The sequence below is a fragment of the Cydia strobilella genome, chromosome 8, assembly GCF_947568885.1.
Source record: "Cydia strobilella chromosome 8, ilCydStro3.1, whole genome shotgun sequence".
Lineage (NCBI taxonomy): Eukaryota > Metazoa > Arthropoda > Insecta > Lepidoptera > Tortricidae > Cydia > Cydia strobilella.
Window position 1 is genome coordinate 10891398 of NC_086048.1, and position 24214 is coordinate 10915611.

The window sequence follows — 24214 nt, forward strand, 5'->3', positions numbered from 1 at the left end:
AGCTTTCGTATATCCGGATGTTTCTCTGCAGGTCGCGTTTCTCAATCGAATTTCGTGAAACTTTGTGAGCAAATTCGGTGGCTAGATAGAATTTTCCTATTGTTTCGTTTTTTGGAAAAAGTTCAGTGGATGAAATTGGCTTAAAGGACTTAAGCACCATTGTGAGTTCGCTGAGATAATGGCTCAACGAAGTAATTATTTTTAATTTTTTTAAGCTTATCGCGAGGTCACAGAGCCACTAGTAAATATGTAACTTGGTACCTACTTAAAGATATCCACATTAATACTGATTTATTAATAGCACCTTTCGTGAGTATAATATATGTAGGCTATAAGAAACACGTAATCTAAAAGTAACTTCCGCTCACATTTTCTTTCTCTTAGTGGGTAGTTCACCCGTTTGAAAATTTATTGTTCCATAGTGAATGTTATAAATTATGATTAGATTACCTACCTACAATTCCACGTATAAACAACTGTAGGTAAGTGACATTAAAAGAAAATTCATACAATTGTTTGCTGTTTTCTCGCGCAATATATTCAAAGCTCAAACTAATTTTCCAGACTAGTTTCTTAAGTTTACTTAAGGTGCAGTAGGTTCAGAAAACGGAGTTCTTGAAAAGTTGTAGCATAGAGTAACTTATACTAGAGCGGTACTGTCATAGTAAATTTTGTAACCCCAGTAAATTCACTGCCATCTGTCGACACACTTTAAAACTAAAAATGAAGATTTGTAAATATACGATAAAATGTATTTAAATATAGATAAATGATTTTTTTTATTTTCATTAATTATTTTTATGATTTTGACCCATGTTCTTTCACTGATATGCGTTAAAATTGTTAAATAACAAACGAAACCGTCAACGCCATCTATACGACAGTAAGCCAAAACTAGTAGCGCCCTCTGAACGAGAATAAAATTTTCTTGATTTTCGAGGCACGTTTTTTCCTTAGACTGTATCCATCTGTTACGGAGTTATATCTATCTTTGTTGTAGTTAGCGCTTTTTTGGACCCTTTCTCGAGGGACTGTAGATATACATCGATTCGAATCCTGATCGAGTATTTGACTTTCGCTGGAGAAAAGAAAATCACGAACACAGGTCTAAATGCACTTTAAAAATTTGTAACAAATTATGCACAAAAGCTAAACCCGGACCCGGACCTGGACCCGGACCCGGACCTGTACCTGGACCCGGACACGGGCCCGGAGCGGACCCGAACCTAGACCCAAACTTGGAGTCGGACCCGGGTCTGGATCCCGATCCGGACCCGGACCCGGGCCTGGACCTGGACCTATCTAGAAAGCAAGCATTTGCATTTAAGCGGAATTTACATTACGACATTAGTGGCGTGAAATTAATGTTGTGACAGTAGTTTTACCAACGGTTTCACATGTAATTTAATACTTTCGTAATGCATGCATTACGAAAGTTATAAATTACACGTGAAACTGTTGGCCACACCACTAATTTCGTAATGTGAATCCCGCTTTAGATAGTGCTATTTGGTGAAATGGAACAGAATGGAACTCCTGTACGACATTTTTTTTCTAAGTCATGACTTGAGACTCATTGACACTAATATGAAATGCACTGTGGTTGTAAATAATTTATAAAAGGCATTTCAAAAGATAATATATATGTAATAAATTGAGGTCTGTACTGGCAAAGTTTTATCAACTAAAGAGTAAATTAAATAAAAACATTACGAGTTGTATACTACGCACTTGCCGACTCTCTAATTAGTTATGGTCTTATTGTTTACGGCCGAACATTTATAACTTAAATTAATGATATTCAAAAACTACAAATTAGTTCATACAATAATTGTAACAAGTTCCTTGTTAGCAAAAAAGGCGTGGAAGAGTATGATAAACTTTTCCCTTTACGTAAGATCTCACCGGTAGACATAAATGTTGAATATGTAATAGGTTTAGAACATTTTTATAGTGACGATTACAAAATAAAAAGTAGCAATAAGTATAATACAAGAAGTGTAAAATATCAAAAACGACTACAATTAAAAACGACAAACTATTATGACAAAAGATAGTCGAAACATATAGTACAAAAAATATTTAACATAATTAGTATAATAAAGCAAACTCCCAAAGTATTTTAAAGTCTAAGTTAAACTGGTTTTTTGCTTGGTAATGAGTCACCGTCGAATAGCTAGCTAAAATAATTGGGACTTATACGCGTTACCATGCCTTCCCGAAAAAATTGAATCATTCGCGAAAGTCTCGCAATGCATTGAGGCTACAAGGGGCACGGTCTCAGGAGTCTGAGAAAGACCACGGTGAGATACTCAGTGGCGCTCTAGCCAGGCAGGTCGCTTTGCTTTCAGCTGAAACGGCAAGCCAGCGCGAGTCTCAATTGTGATCCCAAAGACATTGTACGCAATACATATGTAGGCGCAGATCCTGACGGAGGGTGGCGCCGGAGAAGCCGTGTTCATCCCGCGCATCCCCCTCATCCCGAGCAACTTGCCGTTCCGCTTCAAGCGCCTGCAGGTCCCCGTGAGCGTCTGCTTCGCCATGACCATCAACAAGTCGTAGGGGCAGACGCTGCGCGCCGCCGGCGTCATGCTTAGACTGATTTGACTGGAGGACCGATTTGGATGATATTTGCCATGGACATGATTTGGATAGGTACAGTCAACGACGCAATATAAAAATGGTACTGTATCGTTCGATATACACCTACTACTCTATGTCATTTAAATCACGTCAAAAATTTGAATAAGGGCAAAAAAAATTGATTTTGGAGTGTAGTTTTATTTAGTGGTACCTAATTGTAAAATATTTTATGTGGACTACAGTCCTCTAGCGTATCCATCAGTCAACTTTACTTTAAGTTCCACCTCCAGGGGAGAGGGAGATAAATTAGGGGTGATTTAGCCGCTTACTGACATAGACCGAATTCCACGCAGGCGAAGCCGCGGGCACAGCTAGTTAGTATAATAAAGCAAACTCCCAAAGTGTTTTAAAGGCTAAGTTAAACTGGTTTTCTGCTTGGTAATGAGTCACCGTCGAATAGCTAGCTAAAATATTTGTTTGTTGCCTAATTTAAAAATTATGATGTAAATCTCAGAAACAACTTTAAAATTGTTACAATTAAGTAAATGGGTCAAACACATTTTAGAAAAAGGTCACTTTTATGGAAAACACAATACAATAAAAGTTAATGACTGGTACAATTATATATGCCCTTTTTTTAATTGTTTCAAGTACTGGAAAAATGTATATCCTGCCGGGTGCAGCATAAAAATTAGCTTTAGATTAGACACTTTAAACTCTCGCGTTTTGTACCTACACATAATATAGGTAATTAATGCTGCAAAAACGAGCTGTACGTTCCATCTATGGACTGGGCGCTCGAGTATCCCTAAGAGAGAAATTCGAGGAAGTTAACATTCTTACCGTTGCATCTCAATACATACTTGACAATATTATGTATGTTCGGAAAAACATCCACGAATTCAAGCTTAACAGTGATATCCATAACTATAACACTAGAAACAAACATAAACTTGCTGTGCCCGCCCACCGCCAAAGATTTTATAGACGATAAAGTTCCCTTTAAGACAGTAGCTTGATCTTGATAGTATAATAAAATGTAAGCAATATTTGTTTTGTTTTAGTCTTTTTTTTCTGTGAATTGACCATACTAGTGTCCAGTTGAACTGACTCAAGAGACCCTCTTGTTCTCGCTTGATTGTATTGTTTTAGTTAATTTTAGTTTTGGACACTTAGGGACCTTGTACACCTCTAAGATTTTATTTTAATTCATTTTATATGTAATAATACCTATATTTTTAATGATTCTGACAGGTAGAGACCTTTACATCTCTATGTCAATTTAAATTTGTAATTTAGTTATTTGTAGTCTTTAATGTAAAATACGAGCACAAATGTTGTATCTCACTGAATCAATTTACGTTATATATATTAATACAGCCCGGCAGCAGCTTTAACATGTCATGCTCTCTTAAAAGTCTTTGCTTACGGTGGCGTCGTTGATCGGGTCGCCACTTTCCCGAATGAAGGTTGAGGGAGACAATGGCTGAGATACGCGTCGTACTTGTGAACGGGTGCTGTTTGTGGAGACCGGTCTGTTTAAGTTTACACGGGCTTCATGTTACGTCCTATGTAACTTTACTTTTAAGTGGCATTAACGTGAGACACTTCATTCGGTTCTTGTCTGTCTGATTTAATTTCTTGTCTTATAATTACTTATATAACAATTCAAGTCTTGGAGATCTTTTACACCTCTAAGGATAAATTGATGATCTTTTTTTTAATTTATTATACATATTTTATCTCTGACACCTAGAGACTTTTACATCTCTAAACAATTTTAGTAATTGCCTGTTGTTTGTATATTTTTTATTAGTTTTCTTTTTTTTGTGTAATTCGACATTTAGACTGGATACATCTCTAACAAAGTATCTAATATTTTATTGATTCCATATTTGTAATTGTTTTTTGTAAATTTTGGTTTTGCATTGCTTGTAAAAATTGACATGTAAAAGTGCCCCTGTGGCCTATTTGCTGAATAAATGTTTGATGTTTGATGTTTAATGTCATTACCGGGTCTAACGCGATTAAATTTCATTATTTTACCTCTTTACTAGGTTGCACTAGGTGTAGTTAGACCCGGTAATGACATTAATTAGCTTTAGATTACCTTAACCTTGCAATGTTTACAGGAAAGACGCGAAGTGGACGCGAACGAGGTAACCATACTGTAAAATGTGTATGACCCAAATAGGTTAAGTTATTAGCATACCAAAGAGCGTATACCTCGTTATCAAATTTCACAGTTTGGGTTATTTTATGTAATTTATAAAATGTATTCACTATCATGAATAAAAAAAAACTGTTTTGTGAAGTCGGTTTTTTTTTCATATTAAAGATTTTTTAGCTATGAAGTTACTTTTGATGGATTTGTGTATCCGATTTCACACTACATATGTTACAAGTTTATTAGAATTCCCTTCCGTTAATAATATTTACGGACGGGTGAAGGGGGAAGGGTGATCCTTATCCGGAGAATATTACATTTTCGGTATGGAAATTTAAGGCTTACGAAGATATAAAGATTCTCGAATCTTGACACATCGTTATGGGGTTCCTAAGTAACAAAATAAGAAATTATAAGTATATTCATCATAGTTGAATTCGAAACGCATTAATTTTTGCTATTACAAATTCGATAGGCGCTTATAGTGTCTAAATAAAAACTGTTTTTTGAAAAATATTATAAATTAAATAATTTACCAGATATGTTATTTTTAAACATTATGTAGAGGATATTCACAGTCATTTGGTATAAAATTTGGAATAATCCATCTTGTCATTTTCAATTTAGAGCAGTTCAGTCAACTGTGTATTGTGAAATTTTTGAACGTTTTCTAATAATAAAACAAATTGACATGCACGACTTATATAATTATAAAACAACCTATCAAATTACTCTTATGTTTAAATTAAGTTTAAACCTAGTGTGGCATGATAATTATTGTACTTAATTGTAATTTTTATTTAGTTATTAAGTTTAGTTGTTAAAGTAACATGTCCTATATCACAGATTTAATATAATAAATACCACGATTTGTATTGAAACCAAGCGTGCCGACTTTTTCATACAAAATTTACGCATAATATAATTTATTTTAAAATTACTTATCTGTGATAGAAAATATGTTCTTGCCTGTGAGTGCTCGCAATTTTTGGGCTGTTGTAGTTAATTATCATGCAACGAAGCATTTTTTAGGTTTTCACGGATGTCCGGCTGCAGCAACCGGCGGCGGCGGCATGGACTGTAAAGGGCGACGGTCAACCTCGACGTTTGGTCGGGGTTCGGACACGCGAAGTAGATGCATTTGCGTCTTCTATGGTATATTTATTTCTGTGTCCTATATTGTATGCCCTAGCAGGGTATCATGTACCTACTAAAACTAAAATGTAAGACCTTAAATATACTGATGAACATGATAACAATGGATTAAATGAATAATGAATAATATGTTAGACCAAGTAGTGAAAATGTTACAGTATGTTATATATTTGTGATCTACTCACAAAGTCCTTTCATTGGTATGTTTAAAAGAAAAAAGTTAAAAACTTTGTACTAAGAATAAGAATAAGGATAGAGATCATTTATTTCAGCTAAGGGTTACAGACATACCAGGGGTCTCCGCACTAGGCAATGCCTGTATCGCGGGGAACCATTAAAAACTGTTACAATTAAAAACTATCATTTAGTAAGAAATTATACTAACTACAAACTAAGGCTTAATCTAGACACAATATTGAAACTAAATTTTTCCCCTCACTAGCTCGTAAAGCGGTCTTTTATCCTTTAAAACAAGCAGGGAAAAACGCATTTTATCCACTAGTGGGGAAAGTAATTTGACCTTGGATGGAGCGTGTTTAAGTAGCTTTTGACAGATAACAAAACGTAAAACGCTCTAATAATGGTTCGTTCGATAATAATTATCATTAAATAAATGGTTTGAGAATTTAATAAAAAATACCAAATTTAGCTTTATTTAATGATTTTAAGTTAATGACTTTAAAATTCCATAAGAAACGTTTGTTTTCTAATAATGATCTTAAATATAATTCTGAACGCACAAGTTGAGTCGATGCAATTTCAAAACGCATCATTGACATTTCATACGTCAGACAACATTGTCAACAAAATTTTTACATTAAAACTTCTCATGTAAAAATACAAAATTTCCAGTTTTTTGTTATAATATCGTAATAAAATGAGTGATTCCAGTGATGAAGATGATCTTACGCTTGTGGATGTTGTACTTTCCTCGCTATAGTGAGGTGAAAAGTTTTGTGTTACACACGGGTGCAAATGTATTCTACTTCTCGTGTGCTGAAACACTCGCTATGCTCAGGATTCTATTTTAGAACCACTCGCTTCGCTCGTGGTTCAACTATAGAATCCTTTCACTTGCTCGTTTTTCAATTCCACACTCGCGGGTAAAATACAACTTTGCACCCTTGTATAACAAATAACTATTGTTAAATATGGCTTCTGTCTCGGCATAATTTTGTGAGTGCAGCAGTTTGAAAAGCAGTTTTTTCGCTTCCATTTGAGTGCAATCCCTGAGGTTACATAGTTTATTTATAGCATTGTAGATGCCCTGATGCGTTCCCCAAAACGTTTGCCAAAAGCTGAATTTACTCTTGGAACGGGTAAATTGAAGACTCGTTTTTGTGATAATATATTATAGTCCTTTGATAATTTAGACGATTTATGTGTTTGTAAGCAAATTTCGTGTATAAAAAGTTGACGAACAGATACAACTTTAGCTTGAGCAAAGAGATCAGCAGTTGGAAGACGGAAAGGTTTTTTTGTACATTACTTTCAACACTGAACGCTGCGCTCTTTCCATTTCTAACATGGTAGTCTTTGCTGCACTGCCCCACACTGCAATGCAGTAACAGATTATAGACTGGCACAGTGCGACGTAGACCAGTTTTAGCAAAGATTCATCTGCAGAATGACGAAGTTTCTTAAATATATTAATAGATTTTCTAATTCTACCAGAGACTTTTTGAATGTGATGTTTAAAGTTTAAGTTTTCATCTACAAACAGGCCAAGGTATTTTATAATGTCAGCGCGCTGGATTCTATCACAGTTACAATTACAGATTATCCGGGAAATCAGTACACGAGTGAATCTTTAGTGGGCTCGAAAGATGATTTTGTCAAGGCAGTTTTATGAAACCATAAGAATTTAGTTTTGTCACTGTTAATAGTCAGAAGGTTGGCACGAAACCAGTGCGATGCCATTTGCATACCTCTTTCAGTGACAGCAACTAAATTCTTCCAATTAGTATCGTTGAACAGTATGATGGTGTCATCAGCGTAACATATAATTAATATAATTTGGGATTTTAAGATTAAGAATATCGTTAATATAGATTGTAAAAAGTGTCGGGCCGAGAATGCTACCTTGAGAAACCCCGAACCCGGAGTGCTCATAGTCACTGTTAAAAGAACTCACTTTAACGAACTGCCTTATCCTAGATAGGTAACTTGTGAACCAGGCCAGTGGAACTCCTCGTATGCCTATATTATGTAGTTTCCGGAGCAGAATCGTAGAGGACACCGTATCGAAGGCTTTAGCTAGATCTAAAAAGAACCTAATACATTTTACATTTTTATCCAAATACTACTGCCGACTTTATAACGTCATAAAATAGAATAGAATAGAATAGAATACATTTATTAACGTCATGTGGTAGGTTACATAAGAGAGTGTAAAAAAAGGAGCGGACGAAAAAAGGACTCAGCTTAATGCCATGGCTAGCCGCAGCGTAATGTCACGGCTGGCCACAGCGCTGATTTTCGGTAGGGACCTAACTAATAAGTAACTTAAGATTAACATTAAACAAACAAACAATGAGAGAAAAAACTAAACAACAAAAACAACAAAAAAAATGAGAAAAAAAAGAAAACAATATTTTATTTTAATAGCAAAACTTCGTAGCAACTACCCCCACCACTTTCGCGTATATATTTGTGTTCAGGACATCAAACTGAATGCATTGATACCATATTAACCCATATCTACACACCTACCTATATCTATGACATGAGCGAAAATCGATTTCTAGAACACTTTTCGAGAAAAGTCCAGGCCACTATTTAGTAAGCGAGTGAAATCACAGCTTTAAAATCCGAGTTTCCGTAAAAGCTCGTATAACATATAATTTTTCCGTCCCTTTGTTCTGCCTTCACAATATCACCGTAAATAAAAAACAGATTGGGTGGGCTATCGCTCGATCAGTAAATTGAGCTGGGTAACCGTATCAATAAATACTACAGCGAGGCGTTGATTTCGACTTCCGAATTGGTGCTTGATTTATACAAGAAAATATTTGTTTTTAAACCAAGAAAAGTCTGCAACGATTTTGATAGCACAAGCAGTGCAAGTGTTATTTATATGTCATTATTTCATAGAAGTTTGACGTTTAAAATAACACTTGGACTGCGTATGCTATCAAAATCGCTGCAGACTTTAGTAGCCAATAAGTAGATTTTAAACCGATATACTATGAGACCAAATGTAATAAGCGCATTGCTACGAAATTTATAGAAATATACTTGATATGATATTTAGTAGTACTTATTTGATTTATTTATGCATAGGATATGATGACTACGGCCTTGGCCCTTGGCCCGCATATCGCAACTTTTATGAACAGTTTCCGCAGAGCCTTCAACGGGAAGCTATCAAACTTTGCTCTTAAAAATAAAGTTAAAGCAGATTCAGTCAAAGTCAGAATCTCGCTAACGCTGATTAAAAAATCATTATTTAATGAGCATTTCAAGATTGCCCTAAAGAAATAATAAATTCATTTGACTGAGAACTTTTGAACTTTTACTTCAACTTGTCAAGCTGATGTCAAATAACCAAAAAAAATATCTTAATCATTCTAATCGCATTGTTAAATTCTAAGACTTAAAATTATCTATAGGAAATATATATAGCAAAATCTTTATTTTCCTATAATTATACATTTCCTTTATATAATACCTTTGTATTACACCTAGGTGAAAGACAAGTAGCGCGCTCTAGGGGAGAAACTGTGTACTCTTACGGAGTGTAGCTCTCTTACAGTACTCGTAGATTGGGATGAGTTATACAGGTGAGGTACTGTCGCGTATTCGTGCGTTCAATTCCATTCATGAATAAAACGTGACGTCAACGGTGGTAATTGACGTAAATATGGTTGTAGTCTAACCGCGGGTGGAAGCCAACTGACAATTGGGTAGGTAAAGTTTTTTGAAGATAGGCAAATTATGTTTTAATCCGATAGTATTCGTCATAACGATCACGGAAATGCAGCTCTTTTATTTTTATTTCGTATTATTTATTTAATATATTTTTTTAAGTGACCGAGATGACGTTTGTGAAATTTAATAGCAGATCAGGCACTAATGCCTGTGCACGTGATTTAATTGATGAGATAGAAAAAAAAACGATGTCAACTGTCAGTGTCACTTAGCTGTCATTGCCGAAAAATAACAGACATAACGGCCCAACCCTTTCTGTTACCTTACGATTTAGTGTTATCATATGGTTATCATTGAGATTTTTGACGACCTCAGTACGACCCAAGGACTTCTGATTCCCCACAACATCTGCGAGTATTTGGACAATCTACTTTCGACAACTTGGCACTGCTTATTGGACAACGTTTTCTTCCCTTACGACGACCCGACCCCTGCGCTGACCCTTGGACTGAGTTTTGCAAGAAGGATGAGCGAGTTCTTGCAAGCAGATTCTACAAACTTGCCCCACATGGACCTAGTTATGATTTTAAATTATTATCATAACAGCGATAAGCACAATGCCGCCGAAATTAGAGGGCCCTCCTATACGTGTCCGTGAAATACATACATTAAACATTTTGTTATTAACATTTTTCGGCAATGACAGCTAAGTGACACTGACAGTTGACATCGTTTTTTTTCTATCTCATCAAATAAATCACGTGCACAGGCATTAGTGCCTGATCTGCTATTAAATTTCACAAACGTCATCTCGGTCACTTAAAAAAATATATTTAATAAATAATACGAAATAAAAATAAAAGAGCTGCATTTCCGTGATCGTTATGACGAATACTATCGGATAAAAATTAAATTGGCTTATAGATTACCTACCCAATTTTGCATTTTCGCTTTATGAGAGATAAATTAACTGTATACTTACCTCTATTTGGCGCTAGAATTACCTGGTGCAAATAAACAACGCTTACCCAGCAAATAAATATTTAAATTCAACATCAAGCTACTAAATTACTATTACTTCATGTTTAAAAATCGGATAAAACATGACCGATGGTCTACGACTACGTCTGTTTGGAAAGGCGATTTCACGCGGTCGTCCCCTTTTGTATAGTTTAAAAATATTCCAGACAGATTTCGATCCTCCGACTCATTCAACATCTGTGTTTACACCACGACTTTACTCGTGTATATCAGTCAGAGCAGTACTGCTTGTCTGTCTGCAGATCCTGCATTCTGCTTGTCTTGATCTAATCCAAATCTATTTTGAATTTAATTTATTGTCTGGCAATCTCACTCAATTTCTATGTCACTTTTCGTTGCATCTGTCTTCATTAGTGCAAACAACGTAATACAATCTATCAAGACGATTTCAATTTTTTGTAACTTTGCAAATATACGAGTATATATTACGTAAATGTTGGCTTAGTTTAGGCCAAGTTTCACTTAATTTAAGCATGTTGCTTTAAAATGAAAGCGTAACATCGATTGTATGGGAGTGGCTTTCTAGCGGCGCGGCGCGGGGGGTTCGTATGACTCTCAACAATAAAACAAAAGTGTATGTTGTATAAACGATTGTCATTTTGGCTAGGCACCAGAGCACCGCGCTTGCTACGAACCAAGCTGATTCAAGTGTAATTCTTATAGTAAAATAAGTTTTTGGCAAAAATTAAATTTTTGGTACAAGCTTTTATCGCTGACTGAACTTTTATTTCCACAGGCAACTAATACTCATCGAAACAATTCTAAAAACTCCCAACACAGTTAGGTTCCGTTGTTTTATCTGTTCCTATGACCGCCTTCTGTCTCCATCATCAGATCAGCTCAATTGTACCATAATATTGCATTGTCACTAGCGATTATATTAAATTATATTTTTTAATACAGTTGCTCAAAAAGTGCTACTTTTCGTGGCTGTTTAGCGTGCGGAAAGTTGGTTTTCGCGAACTAGTGCTTTTTACTTTTCCAATTTTTTTAAATTTTTACTTGTTCCAATTCATGACTACTTATTGATGAGTGTTAATATTAGTTTCCTTTAAACGTCGTAATCAACATAAAAACCTACTGTTAATGTAAGAATACTAAAAATATGCATATTTCATATTTTATTACTTACCTCTTCATCATTATAAGTATTATAACACGTTTATTTTTTAATGTTGAAAAACTGTTCTTAATAAGTTGTCTGAATGGAACGGAACACCTGTCAAAGAAGAGGCGTTTTTTCTTACTGCAAGAATGTTTTAAGTTTCCAAAGGCAACATTCGATATTGTTTTTATAAATATACGATACACAAATAATTGTAAATAACGATATTTAGGTAATAATAGTACAATGTTTTAATATTTACAATTGTTTCTGTCTTATAGAACATGCATTTGAAAAAAAGACTTTCATTGAAGTGGGTTCAATAATAATAACAAAATCTCATCATCATATATTTAAGAGTTATACTCTTGTCGGTGGAGCGATTTCCATAAGTGTCGGTCTTCTGCTTTCTCCTTGACAGCCTGATACGACACGACGTTGAGTTTTTCCTTTACTTGATCTATGTATGTTCTCCTTGGTCTGCCCCTCCACCTCCTTGCCTCAACTCTCCCTTCAATTATGTTCTTGATAAATTCGTCGTGTCGTAGCAGGTGTCCAAGCATCTTTCCTCTTCTATTTTCTATGGTTCTCAACAAACTCCTCTTCTCTCCTACCATGCGTAAAACCTCTTCATTTGTTTTCTTCTCCGTCCAACTGACCTTTGCCATTCGACGCCAGCACCACATCTCAAAAGCCTCCAGCCTTTCCCTATCACGTTGCCTCATTGTCCACGTTTCGCTTCCGTATAGTGCTATACTCCAGATGTACACTTTTATGAGCCTCTTGCATATTTTGCCTGATATTCGGGCTTTAAATAGGCACTTTTTGTGTTAAAAGCTTTTTTAGCCATCACTATTCTGGTAGTAATATCTTGTGTACATCTGGAGTCACTAGTAATTATGCTGCCTAAATATTTAAATGATTTGACCTGTTCTATGGTGCTATTATTTAAAATTATCGGGTTTTGTCTTTGGTCTTTATTTGAGGTATTTTAACATAAAACAAAATCTACTCTAGTCGAATAAAAGCTAGAAAAACACCTCTTCATAATGTTAATGTCAATGATGTCAGTGTCACAGAATTAATAATATAAAAGTTTCGAATTCCATTCCTTACTTGTTACTTTTCTTATTTTTTCTCAACTGTATTAAAAAACGTCGTTCGATACACACGTGCGGATATGTCATTCTTCACTCGTCCCGAGTCTTGCCACGAGCCGTAGGCGAGTATCTCGGTACTCGTGAAGTAATGACATACTTTCCGCACTAGCATCGAAATGTACTATTTCAATGCGCTTTGTCTTCGCTTACATGCAGCGTATGTGTGAGGGAATAATATAATTTTATTGGATTGAGTTACTAGACTTTTGGCGCAGAATGCAAGCTCGTGTGCCCGTGCCTCTGTGAACGAAAATGTCGTCTACACCAGTGAGCTCGTTTGTTTAAAAAGGGTCGGCTAAGTGAGTCCTGACAGGCGAAAGAAATCCGACTCTTAGAGAAAGGGCCGGCTCTATTTGCTCAGTTCACTAATGTATCTTGATCGACATTCTGATATTGCCTTGAATTCCGTTCCATTTATGTTGACACATAAATCTTGCGTATACCTAACTCCCATAAGGCCACTTTAAGGCCAATTTAACAAGCTAAATGCATGTAGGTACATGTTATTTCTCTTGCTGACATTTTATTACCCTTGTTTGTATGTAATTTTGACATTGATTTTCTAATAATTTATTAATTGTTACCAATTGTATTTATTTATTTCTTGTTTGAAATTCAATGAATGTTTGTTATATTTTATTTGTACTGTCTGCGCGCCAATTCCGTGCATTCGGAGGTCGAGGAAGTGTGGGGGGGGGGGTGCGCCGTGCCCGTACGTACAAAATGCAAAATGACACCACTCGGTCATGACGCCCAACATTCCTTATCCTCAGCCGTGCACGGAATTCGCGCGCGGACAGTACACTCATGACTTGTCAAAAGTGCTTATTTTTAAGCGTACTTGAATAAATAATTTTTGAAAATGAAGTTTACCTGTTTGAAACGCACGTCACAAGATCTGTCAAATGCCACAAGCAGTATATAAGCAGCAGGGGGGGGGCACTAGGAATATGACGGAGGCAATTTGAAGGAAGGCAGAAAAATTGCGTAAAGGAGTCTTCTGATTATGGAAATTACGTCACCGGATGTCACTATAAAATTGATATGAATTTTAAGGCATAAATACAACATTGAGAAGGTTGCATACAGGTTGCATATACCTAGTTTGTCAAGACCTTTCTTTATTTAAAATGTTGTTACCTGGCAACTGTTGTTTATTGTCAGACAAAAATGAATGTCGTAATCAGAAATAAGCTTATTTTTTCTGTAAATTTTAATTTTCAAGTGTAACCGAGTAAAATGGACCAAGCAAGCACAAGAATAGGGAAATTAGCCACCCAATATTACAACACCTGTGGAGGCTAAAAATTTTAATATCGTTCAAGGCAATGCCGGGAATGGTTTTCATATTCTCGAAGTAAAAAGGAAATACTATAATTGGCGATGAAAAAGACCGATGACATTCTGCAATAAATCATGCGATTTGATTCCGCTCAAGACACTTGGAAGGAACTAGGGCGCATCTATGAAGGTACCTGCTTAAACAAGACATACTACCTATGCCTGAAATTCTTCAGTTACAAGATGGATCCGAATTATGACATCATTACTCATATTTTAAACAATATCTGGAGCAAACTGTGTACGGAGCTACAGAGCGTGGCGTTTTGTAAACCGCCTAAGTAAACCCAATATTATGTAGGACGAAAGTACACGTACGGATGCATAAACCCCAGGTCAAAAGTATGGAAACAACGTTGTTTTCTTTAATATCTCATGTTTCTATCTTTGTTGTATATATTTGTAAACTAAGACTTACATTAGGCAAACCCAAAAGGTTAAAAATATTCGCTTAATATCAAAACATCCTAAAATATTGTCAAAAAGCTAAAAAATTAAGTAGGAAAAAGTTACATAATTATACCTACACTTTAATTACATGACAAAATGTTGAATTGGCAACTATCACGGCCAGAGTAATTTACTTTTAAAATGTTCTATTATTATTTTTACCAAATTGTCAATTAGTATAAAATCCATCGCTTAAAAGATCACACTTTTCTATTGAAATACAAGCTTGTTTCCATGCTTGTGGCCTGGGGTGTATGTAGATGTGCACGCACACATACATAGTTAGTTTCGGGAGCAAATCAGAGATGGTGCTTTGCAATGAGTTTCCACAAAAGAGGGCTCTCTTTACCTATTATACTTACTTTACTTTTTGATAAGCAGTATGTTTAAGTCACAATCTGTTCTAAATCGAAAACTTTAATGTCATTATTTACAGTCACTTAGTAAGGCCAATCTGCCCATATTTATGGGTTGCCTACAAAACCAGGGCCTGACACTCTTTGATAGAGAAAAATAGTCTTATTGCGATTCCTATAAGAGTGAAGAGAAAATAGTGCCATGCTTTGTCTTTATCACCGACCGGGCATTTTTTCATGGTCGGGTTATGGCATTATAGCAAGGAGGCGATGGCGAAATAACGAAATTTATAAGAGTGAAAGAGAAAAAGGATTATGCTGCCATACATACTGTCCGCGCGCCAATTCCGTGCATTCGGAGGTCGAGGAAGTGGGAGGGTGTGCGCCGCGTCCGTACGTCATATCACACCCCGCACTCGCCCGGACCCGGAACCAGTGTTGGCAACGATAAGAATGCAAGTTTATCGAATGTAAATTTGCTTGTGGCTACAAAATTAATGTGTGCTGTTAGTTTTTAAGTTATTTTTAATACGTATTCTAGTTTTAATGTATTTGCCTACAGGGCAATAATTGCCTGACAATCAATATATTTCATTTATTTTCATTTCAATATACAAATTATATAGAGTTTAGTTAAGTGTATTTATTTTTATTTTATCAAAAACATACTAAGTAGTTAATCCATATTTTCACAAGTATGTACATGTAGTACGTAAGTATGTACTATTTAACTTGCGCGCGGCGGCAATACAAGTTGCATATTATCGATAACCTAATATCGACAAAATCACACCACTCGGTCATGACGCCCAACATTCCTAACGTTCCTCATCCGTGCACGGAATTCGCGCGCGGACAGTAAAACTGTCAATACATGAATATGTCTTTCTCCTACCCCTGGTCGCTCGGTTTCATGTCTATAACTACTTGTATATACTATGTCTGTTACAAAAACCTATTTACTATTTATTTAAACTTAGCGACGGCAGTACGTTGTAATTGTCTACTCACTTTTATTGTCTTTTCTTTTTCTCATTATTTGTTTGTTGTTTTTGTTGTTTTGTTTTTTCTTTCATTGTTTGTTTGTTGTTACTTTAATGTTAGTCTTAAGTTAGTTATAAGCTAGGTCCCTACCGAAAATCAGCACTGCGGCCAGCCGTGGCATTACGTTGCGGCTAGCCGTGGCATTACGTTGCGGCTAGCCGTGGCATTACGTTGCGGCTAGCCGTGGCATTACGCTGAGTGGAGGTCCTTTTTTCGTCCGCTCCTTTTATACACTCTTATGTAATGGTAGGTTACAAAAGTCACATGAAACTTTCATTTCAAAAGTTTCATGTGACGTAAATAAATATTTTCTATTCTCTTTTATTCTATTCTATTCTAAAAACAAAGAAATGCAGATTGAGCTGTACCTTACCAGTATTTAAGGCCCCGTTTGTTTAGGTTCTTCTCTTACTCTCACTGAGCGTAAGCGTGAGCAAGATGGCTGTGTTTATATATTATGTTTTTGAATTATTATTTTATAAGTTTTAACCAAAACAAAAGTAATTGATGAGTTCGGTCAAAAATAAAAATGCGCATTTTTAGGCGCAAATTTCACATTTTTTAGCTTTTGTGCAAAAATTGCTACAAATTTTTAAAGTACGTTTTAGACCTATGTTTGTGTTTTTTTTCTCTCGAGCCAAAGTCAAGAAATGGTATTGTATCGATGAAGTTACTGAGAAAGGCCTCAAGATTCCTAATAAAAATTTTGCCAACTGTATTGTGATCTAAAAACCGCTACACGAAACTCTGCTGACTGAATGTACTGCACCTTCAGCTGGAATTATAATTATTTAATTATATATATTTATTATTATTTATAACAGAGGATTACATATGAAATAAAACTATGAAAACGGATTATATCGCGTATATTGAATTTATACTACATCCCGACGTTTCGAACCCTTTACAGCGTTCGTGGTCAACGGTGACTGAGGAAAAAGCTACACTGTGCAAAAATACCCAGAAAACAATAATAATGAAGCATCATATAGCATATATTTAAGGCTGTTTGTACATGCAAAATCGGTTGATAAGGCTAGTTATACAATACAACTATTTTCAAGTAAAGATATCCATACGCGATAAAGCTACGCCGGCTCTAAGCTTATTATATAACTAGCCTTATGAACCGATCTTGCACGTATAACCAGCCTTAAAGTTTATAGTTTATTATGGTTCATTATTTTTGTATGAGGGGTATTTTTGCACATTGTAGCTTTTTCCCTGTCACCCGTTGACCACGAACGCTGTAAGGGGTTCGAAACGTCGGGATTCGATGTAGTATAAATTCAATATACGCGATATAATCCGTTTACATAGTTTTATTTCATGAGTAACTATCACGGTAACCGAAGACAATATTAGCAAATTACATAATTCAAACAATGCACCCCATCAAAGATAATTAATGAAGCCAACCACGTGACTCAGGCGAATTAATCATTCCAGCTTATCAGTGCCGCGGTGGATACAAAAGATTGATGTGATTGGATTGTTTCTTAAGGCACAGTATACCTTTAAAGCGTAGCGTGTCAAATACGTTTTTTATATGAATAACAACGCACAAAGGTATGATTAAGAAATTACTGAAGACTTTATATTAAAAAATAAATTATAATGAAATAAAATACTTTTCCCTATAACATGCTATGCAGTTTAAAATATTCAAAAACTGTTTTTGAATCTTGAAGTATTAATCTTGCAGATACTCTCATACGCGGCGAGGAAGAAACAAACCGTTGATACATATGGAAGTGTCCTAGTTGAGCGTTCTTATTCTTATCATATCATATCATTTATTCAGTAATAATCTTATTTAATATAGTTGATTTTTGTATTGTGTGCTATTGTCGTGAATTTTAAGAAATAGAAATAAAATAACTAGTGATGGCTCTGTGAGCTGTTCTAGACCTCGCGATAAGCTTCATAAGCTTAAAATTTTTAAAATAATAAATCTTAATTAACAGTTGAGTCATTATCACAGCGAACTCACAATTAGACTTAAGTGCCATTGACCTTACAGGTACTTAAGTAATTTATCGCGACGCGATCGCGACCTCTTCGCGCCGCGCTGCGCCGCATCGCCATCGCGTCAAGATCGCTCACCTAGGACACTTGCATAGGTAAAACGGTTTGTTTCGCGAGACGCGACGCCTGACGTTCGCGTGCAAATGCAAATCGCGCCGCTTCGCCCCGCGTCGCGTTCGCAACGAGATCGCTTACGTAGGACACTTCTTGATTTAGCCGCATCGCGCCGCTTTGCTTCGCGTTCACGCGTTGTTCGCCTACGCAAGACGCTACGTAATACCTACTCTAATTTAATGCTTTTTAATCTCGTAGAAAGATGCGACACCCTCCAATGTGCGTCGTCCCCTACTCCATTATGTTTTCAGAGAGAGGTGTGCCCTAATAATGTCAAGGCCAATTCGAACGAACATTTTGATATCTAAATGATAAACTGTAATAGTGGTGAAGACCGGATTCGAACCGGCGTCTAATCTATCGCGGCTAATGCCATGAACCCCTAGGACGGGATCTAAATGATGTCATTCCATTATCAAATTTACGCGTGCATTTCGCCCGAACTTTTTCGTACATACAATGTAATTATTTATTTTTAAATTTATTTCTAGGAAGGATGATAGGGAGTTTCCATTGGCTATAAAACCAATACCAGCGAAGCGAAAACTGTCACACTGTTTTATTGAACAGAGAACGAAGATTTACGAGGACACTTCGTAGCCACACTTCAAGGGTATAACTCAAAATAAAAACTAGTAAAGTATATCCTCGAAGTTGGGATCGAATAGTGACGTAAACGTTTTTGCACGGTTACTAATCATAGTAATCGTGTAAAAACTCATATAAACGTAAACATATAATAAACGTGAGTATAAACTCAGACATGCCCACTTTGTCAGTAGAAAAGGCGCGAAATTTCATTTTTTTATGGGAAGTCAATTCATCGCGCCTACATTTTTTAAATATGCCGTCTTTTTCTTCTGACAAAGTGGATGTGCCAGAGTATTATGTTACGGATAATGTTAGAAGGTTAATTAAACTCAAGTTTCGTTCGCATTTCGTTTCTGTAAGGGTCACAGCTCTAACCTAACCTACTTTTCTGATAGCAGTTCTGTTCTGTGAGAATCGCAGTTCAAATAACAGCCACCCACCCACCTAACCCACTTTTCTAGTAGCATTTCCGAGTCCGGGTCTGGGTCCGGATCCGAGTCCGGGTCCGTTTCCGGCTGTCCGGGTCCAAGTTTGGGACAGAGTTCGGTCCGGGTCCGGGTCCGAGTTAAGATCCATGTTCAGACCCGGGTCCGGGTCCAAGTTTAGGTCTGGGTCCATAAGGAAGAAAACAAATCGCCAAACGTGAACTATGTGTCATTAAAGAGTTCCATTCTGATCATCATCAGCAGTTCCACTTCATTAAATGTCACTTTTTTAAATGTAAAAGCTGGATTTGTTGATGAAAATACAAAAATCATTATATGTATGCCTTTCACATTTGAGGAATTCCCTCGGTTCCTCGTGGGTCTCATCATCAGAACTCGAGCTTGACAAAAATATGTCCTAAAAACTTAAGTTGCTTATCAAACATAAAGAAGAGGACAAATCGCCAAACGTAAACTATGCGTCATTAAAGAGTTCCATTCTGATCATCATCAGCAGTTCCACTTCATCAAATGTCACTTTTTAAAATGGAAATGCTGGATTTGTTGATAAAAATACAAGAATCACTATATGTATGCCTTTCACATTTGAGGAGTTCCCTCGATTCCTTATGGATCCCATGATCAGAACTCGAACTTGACAAAAATGTTTCTTAAAAACCTAACTTGCTTAACAAACATAACGAAGAGGACAAATCGCCAAACGTGAACTATGCGTCATTGAAGAGTTCCGTTCTGATCATCATCAGCAGTTCCACTTCATCAAATGTCACTTTTTAAAATGTAAGTGCTTGATTTGTTGATGAAAATACTAAAATCACTATATGTATGCCTTGAATATTTGAGGAGTTCCCTCGATTCCTCATGGATCCCATTATCAGAACTGCTTTTTGACAAAAACGGGACCAATCTGTATGTACATACTTATAATCAAAAAAAGAATTTTCAAAATCGGTCCAGAAATGACGGAGTTATGGAGTAACAAACATTTAAAAAAAAAAACAAAAAAAAAACAACCGAATTGAGAACCTCCTCCTTTGAAATCTTGAAGTCGGTTAAAAAGTAGGTTAGGTTAGGTTAGAACTGCGACCCTTACAAAAACGAAATGCTACTAGAAAAATGGGTGGTTTTACCTCCTTTTCTACATAATTAGGCAAAAGATGCTCTTTTTAACCGACTTCAAGATTTCAAAAGGAGGAGGTTATCAATTCGGTTGTTTTTTTTTTTTAATGTTTGTTACTCCATAACTCCGTCATTTCTGGACCGATTTTGAAAATTCTTTTTTTGATTGTAAGTATATACATACAGATTGGTCCCGTTTTTGTCAAAACGCAGTTCTGATGATGGGATCCATGAGGAATCGAGGGAACTCCTCAAATGTTCAAGGCATACATATAGTGATTTTAGTATTTTCATCAACAAATCAAGCACTTACATTTAAAAAAGTGACATTTGATGAAGTGGAACTGCTGATGATTATCAGAACGGAACTCTTCAATGACGCATAGTTCACGTTTGGCGATTTGTCCTCTTCGTTATGTTTGTTAATCAAGTTAGGTTTTCAAGAAACATTTTTGTCAAGCTCGAGTTCTGATGATGGGATCCATGAGGAATCGAGGGAACTCCTCAAATGTAAAAGGCATACATATAGTGATTTTTGTATTTTTATCAACAAATCCAGCATTTCCATTTTTAAGTGACATTTGATGAAGTGGAACTGCTGATGATGATCAGAATGGAACTCTTTAATGACGCATAGTTTACGTTTGGCGATTTGTCCTCTTCTTTATGTTTGTTAAGCAACTTAAGTTTTTTAAGGCATATTTTTGTCAAGCTCGAGTTCTGATGATGAGACCCATGAGGAACCGAGGGAACTCCTCAAATGTGAAATGCATACATATTGTGATTTTTGTATTTTCATCAACAAATCCAGCATTTACATTTAAAAAAGTGATATTTGATTAAGTGGAACTGCTGATGATGATCAGAATGGAACTCTTCAATGACACATAGTTCACGTTTGGCGATTTGTTCTCTTCCTTATGGACCCAGACCCAAACTTGGACCCGGACTCGGACCCGGACCCGGGTCTGGACATGGACCCCAACTCGGATCCGGACCCGGACCAAACTCTGACCCAAACTTGGACCCGGACAGCCGGACACGGACCCACACCCGGACCCGGAAATGCTACTAGAAAAGTGGGTTAGGTTAGGTTAGAACTGTGACCCTTACATAAACGAAATGCTATCAGAAAAGTAGGTTAGGTTAGAACTGCGACCCTTACAAAAACGAAATGCGACTAGAAAAGTGGGTGGTTTTACCTCCTTTTCTACATTATTAGGCAATATTATAATAATTAGGCAATTAGGCAAAATCAGTCAAAAGATGGATTAGGATAATTACGCAAAATAATTATGCTGTCTATTTCATTTCATTGTCTGGAATCTAAGAGTGCACTATCAACAATAAGTAAACTTTCAGCGGCATCCCCCATTGAAGTCGGTTTTTTTTTCTTAAAAATTATTCATTTCATTGTCTGGAATCTAAGAGTGCACTACAACAATAAGTAAACTTTCAGCGGCATCCCCCATTGAAGTCGGTTTTTTTTTCTTAAAAATTATTCATTTCATTGTCTGGAATCTAAGAGTGGCATCAACAATAAGTGAACTTTCAGCGGCATCCCCCATTGAAGTCGGTTTTTTTTTTCTTAAAAAATATTTATATTTAGAGTATATACTCAACGAGCGCTTAGCCGGTTTTTTCTTATGGTTTCTGAGATACAATAATATTATGTAAGACAGGTTAGCAAGCATGAATGGAAAATATGGGAAAAAATAACCTCTACTCATCCTCTATTATTAGAAAGGTATTCCTTTGTGAGATCATCTATTTACTCTATAAGTATTATAGCTCACCTCGTATGCCAATATATTGATCCTCAGGTTCATAGCAACTGAGTTATAGGCAACCAGATAGATATATATATAGAATTTGTATGCGGTAAATAATAATAATATGAAAACGAAGGCTATCAATGTGAGCACATTAACATAAACTAAACTTATTAAAAAAACACGTAGTTATGGCGTAGTTACATTCATATAAATTAGTGACGGTTTACATGTGCCTGAACTAGGATTCCCTATGTTTCAGGGTCCTTGTCGTCGGCAAACATGGTTAGAAATCATTTTCACTTACAAACTATAATTTAGCAATTTAATAGGTACTACAATACATTAATCGAATACTTATCTTATTAATGTACAAACTGGTATCACGACTTCTTGTTAGTCAGTTCACGCGACATGTTTTCCTCATTTCTATTAGTATTTTCCTTTATTCATTTTATATCTTAGATTAGTTTTATAATATAAATATAAAACTAAAATATAATAACACATAAAACAATACAAAATATATATAAACACATTATAAAAAACCTAAGCAAGCACCGGGCAAGGCCCAAGCTGCCGGTGGTCAGGGCCGCAGAGTGAGGAACCGACACGTAGATACTATACGCGCGCCGTGTCTAAGATCACCGCTTTCTGCATCCGACCACCCAGTGGGAGTATCTCTAGGTGTTGGTCGAAACTCTTCGGTATGAGACCGGTTGCTGACACGACTATCAGAACAATGATCGTCGAGTCAAAATCCCACATGGCGCGTGGCGGTTATCTCGTGAGCCAAGTCTATTATTTAAGACAATAAAAGGTTGCACGTCGTGATAATGTGGCATGACGTCTATTTATTATCCTCTAGCGTCTCACGGCCCTAATACTAGTACAAATTACCTCCAATGAAATTTAAATCATAATAATATAAACAAAGTTTGTTGCTTTTGTTTTGTTTCGTTCGTGTTTAAAACGAAACAAATCTAATTATATATTCTAATACCATTTGATTCTAATTTGACTGCCAACTTTTCTTGTATGGTGGGCCGCTAGAGAATTATATTAACCCGAATCTTGGCATTGTAACACCCATGATACATGGAACAATATAAAATCTAGCAGTTTTAATAACAAAACTTCCGTGAGACACAGACATATTAAATATATTAATAACGGGTCACTCACGTGTTTTAAGTCGAAAACGCTCGACATGTTCCTGCTCCTGATGACGCTCCTCGGTACGGAGTGAAACATGTCGAGCGTTTTCGACTTAAAACACGTGAGTGACCCGTTATTAATATATTTAATAAAATCTAGCAGGTTCAGTTTATTATTTTGCAAAATAATTCTGCTATAAATATGTCGATCTACCCTCCTTCATTATAGCAAAAAATAATGCACACAAGTGTCATTGTAAACTAATTACTAATAATCAACATGGCCCCGCGTAAACAACAGATTTCGTTTCGTACTGTGAGATTTGCTCTTTTTTCTTAGATTAGTATATGTTTTTGCATATTCTGCATTTAATGCACTTACTATATGTTAGTGTATTAGGATTTACATAGTGGTCGTATTTAAAAATATTTAACACACAGAATATTTACATGAAACTGTTATGTATCATATTTGATACATTGCCAAGAACTCATAAAAGTAAAATAAATGTGTATTAGATTGGCAATGTATTAACATTGCCAAGTTGTCGTCAAAATAGGTGTAAATTATTTATTTAAATTTATTATTATTAAAATATTTGGTCGAGGTTGCAAAACATGTTTCAAATATGTCATATTAGTTTAGTGAACTTTGATTTTTTTAAAGTTATAGAAAATAATAATTTAAACTGTATATTCGTACGCTGTAGCC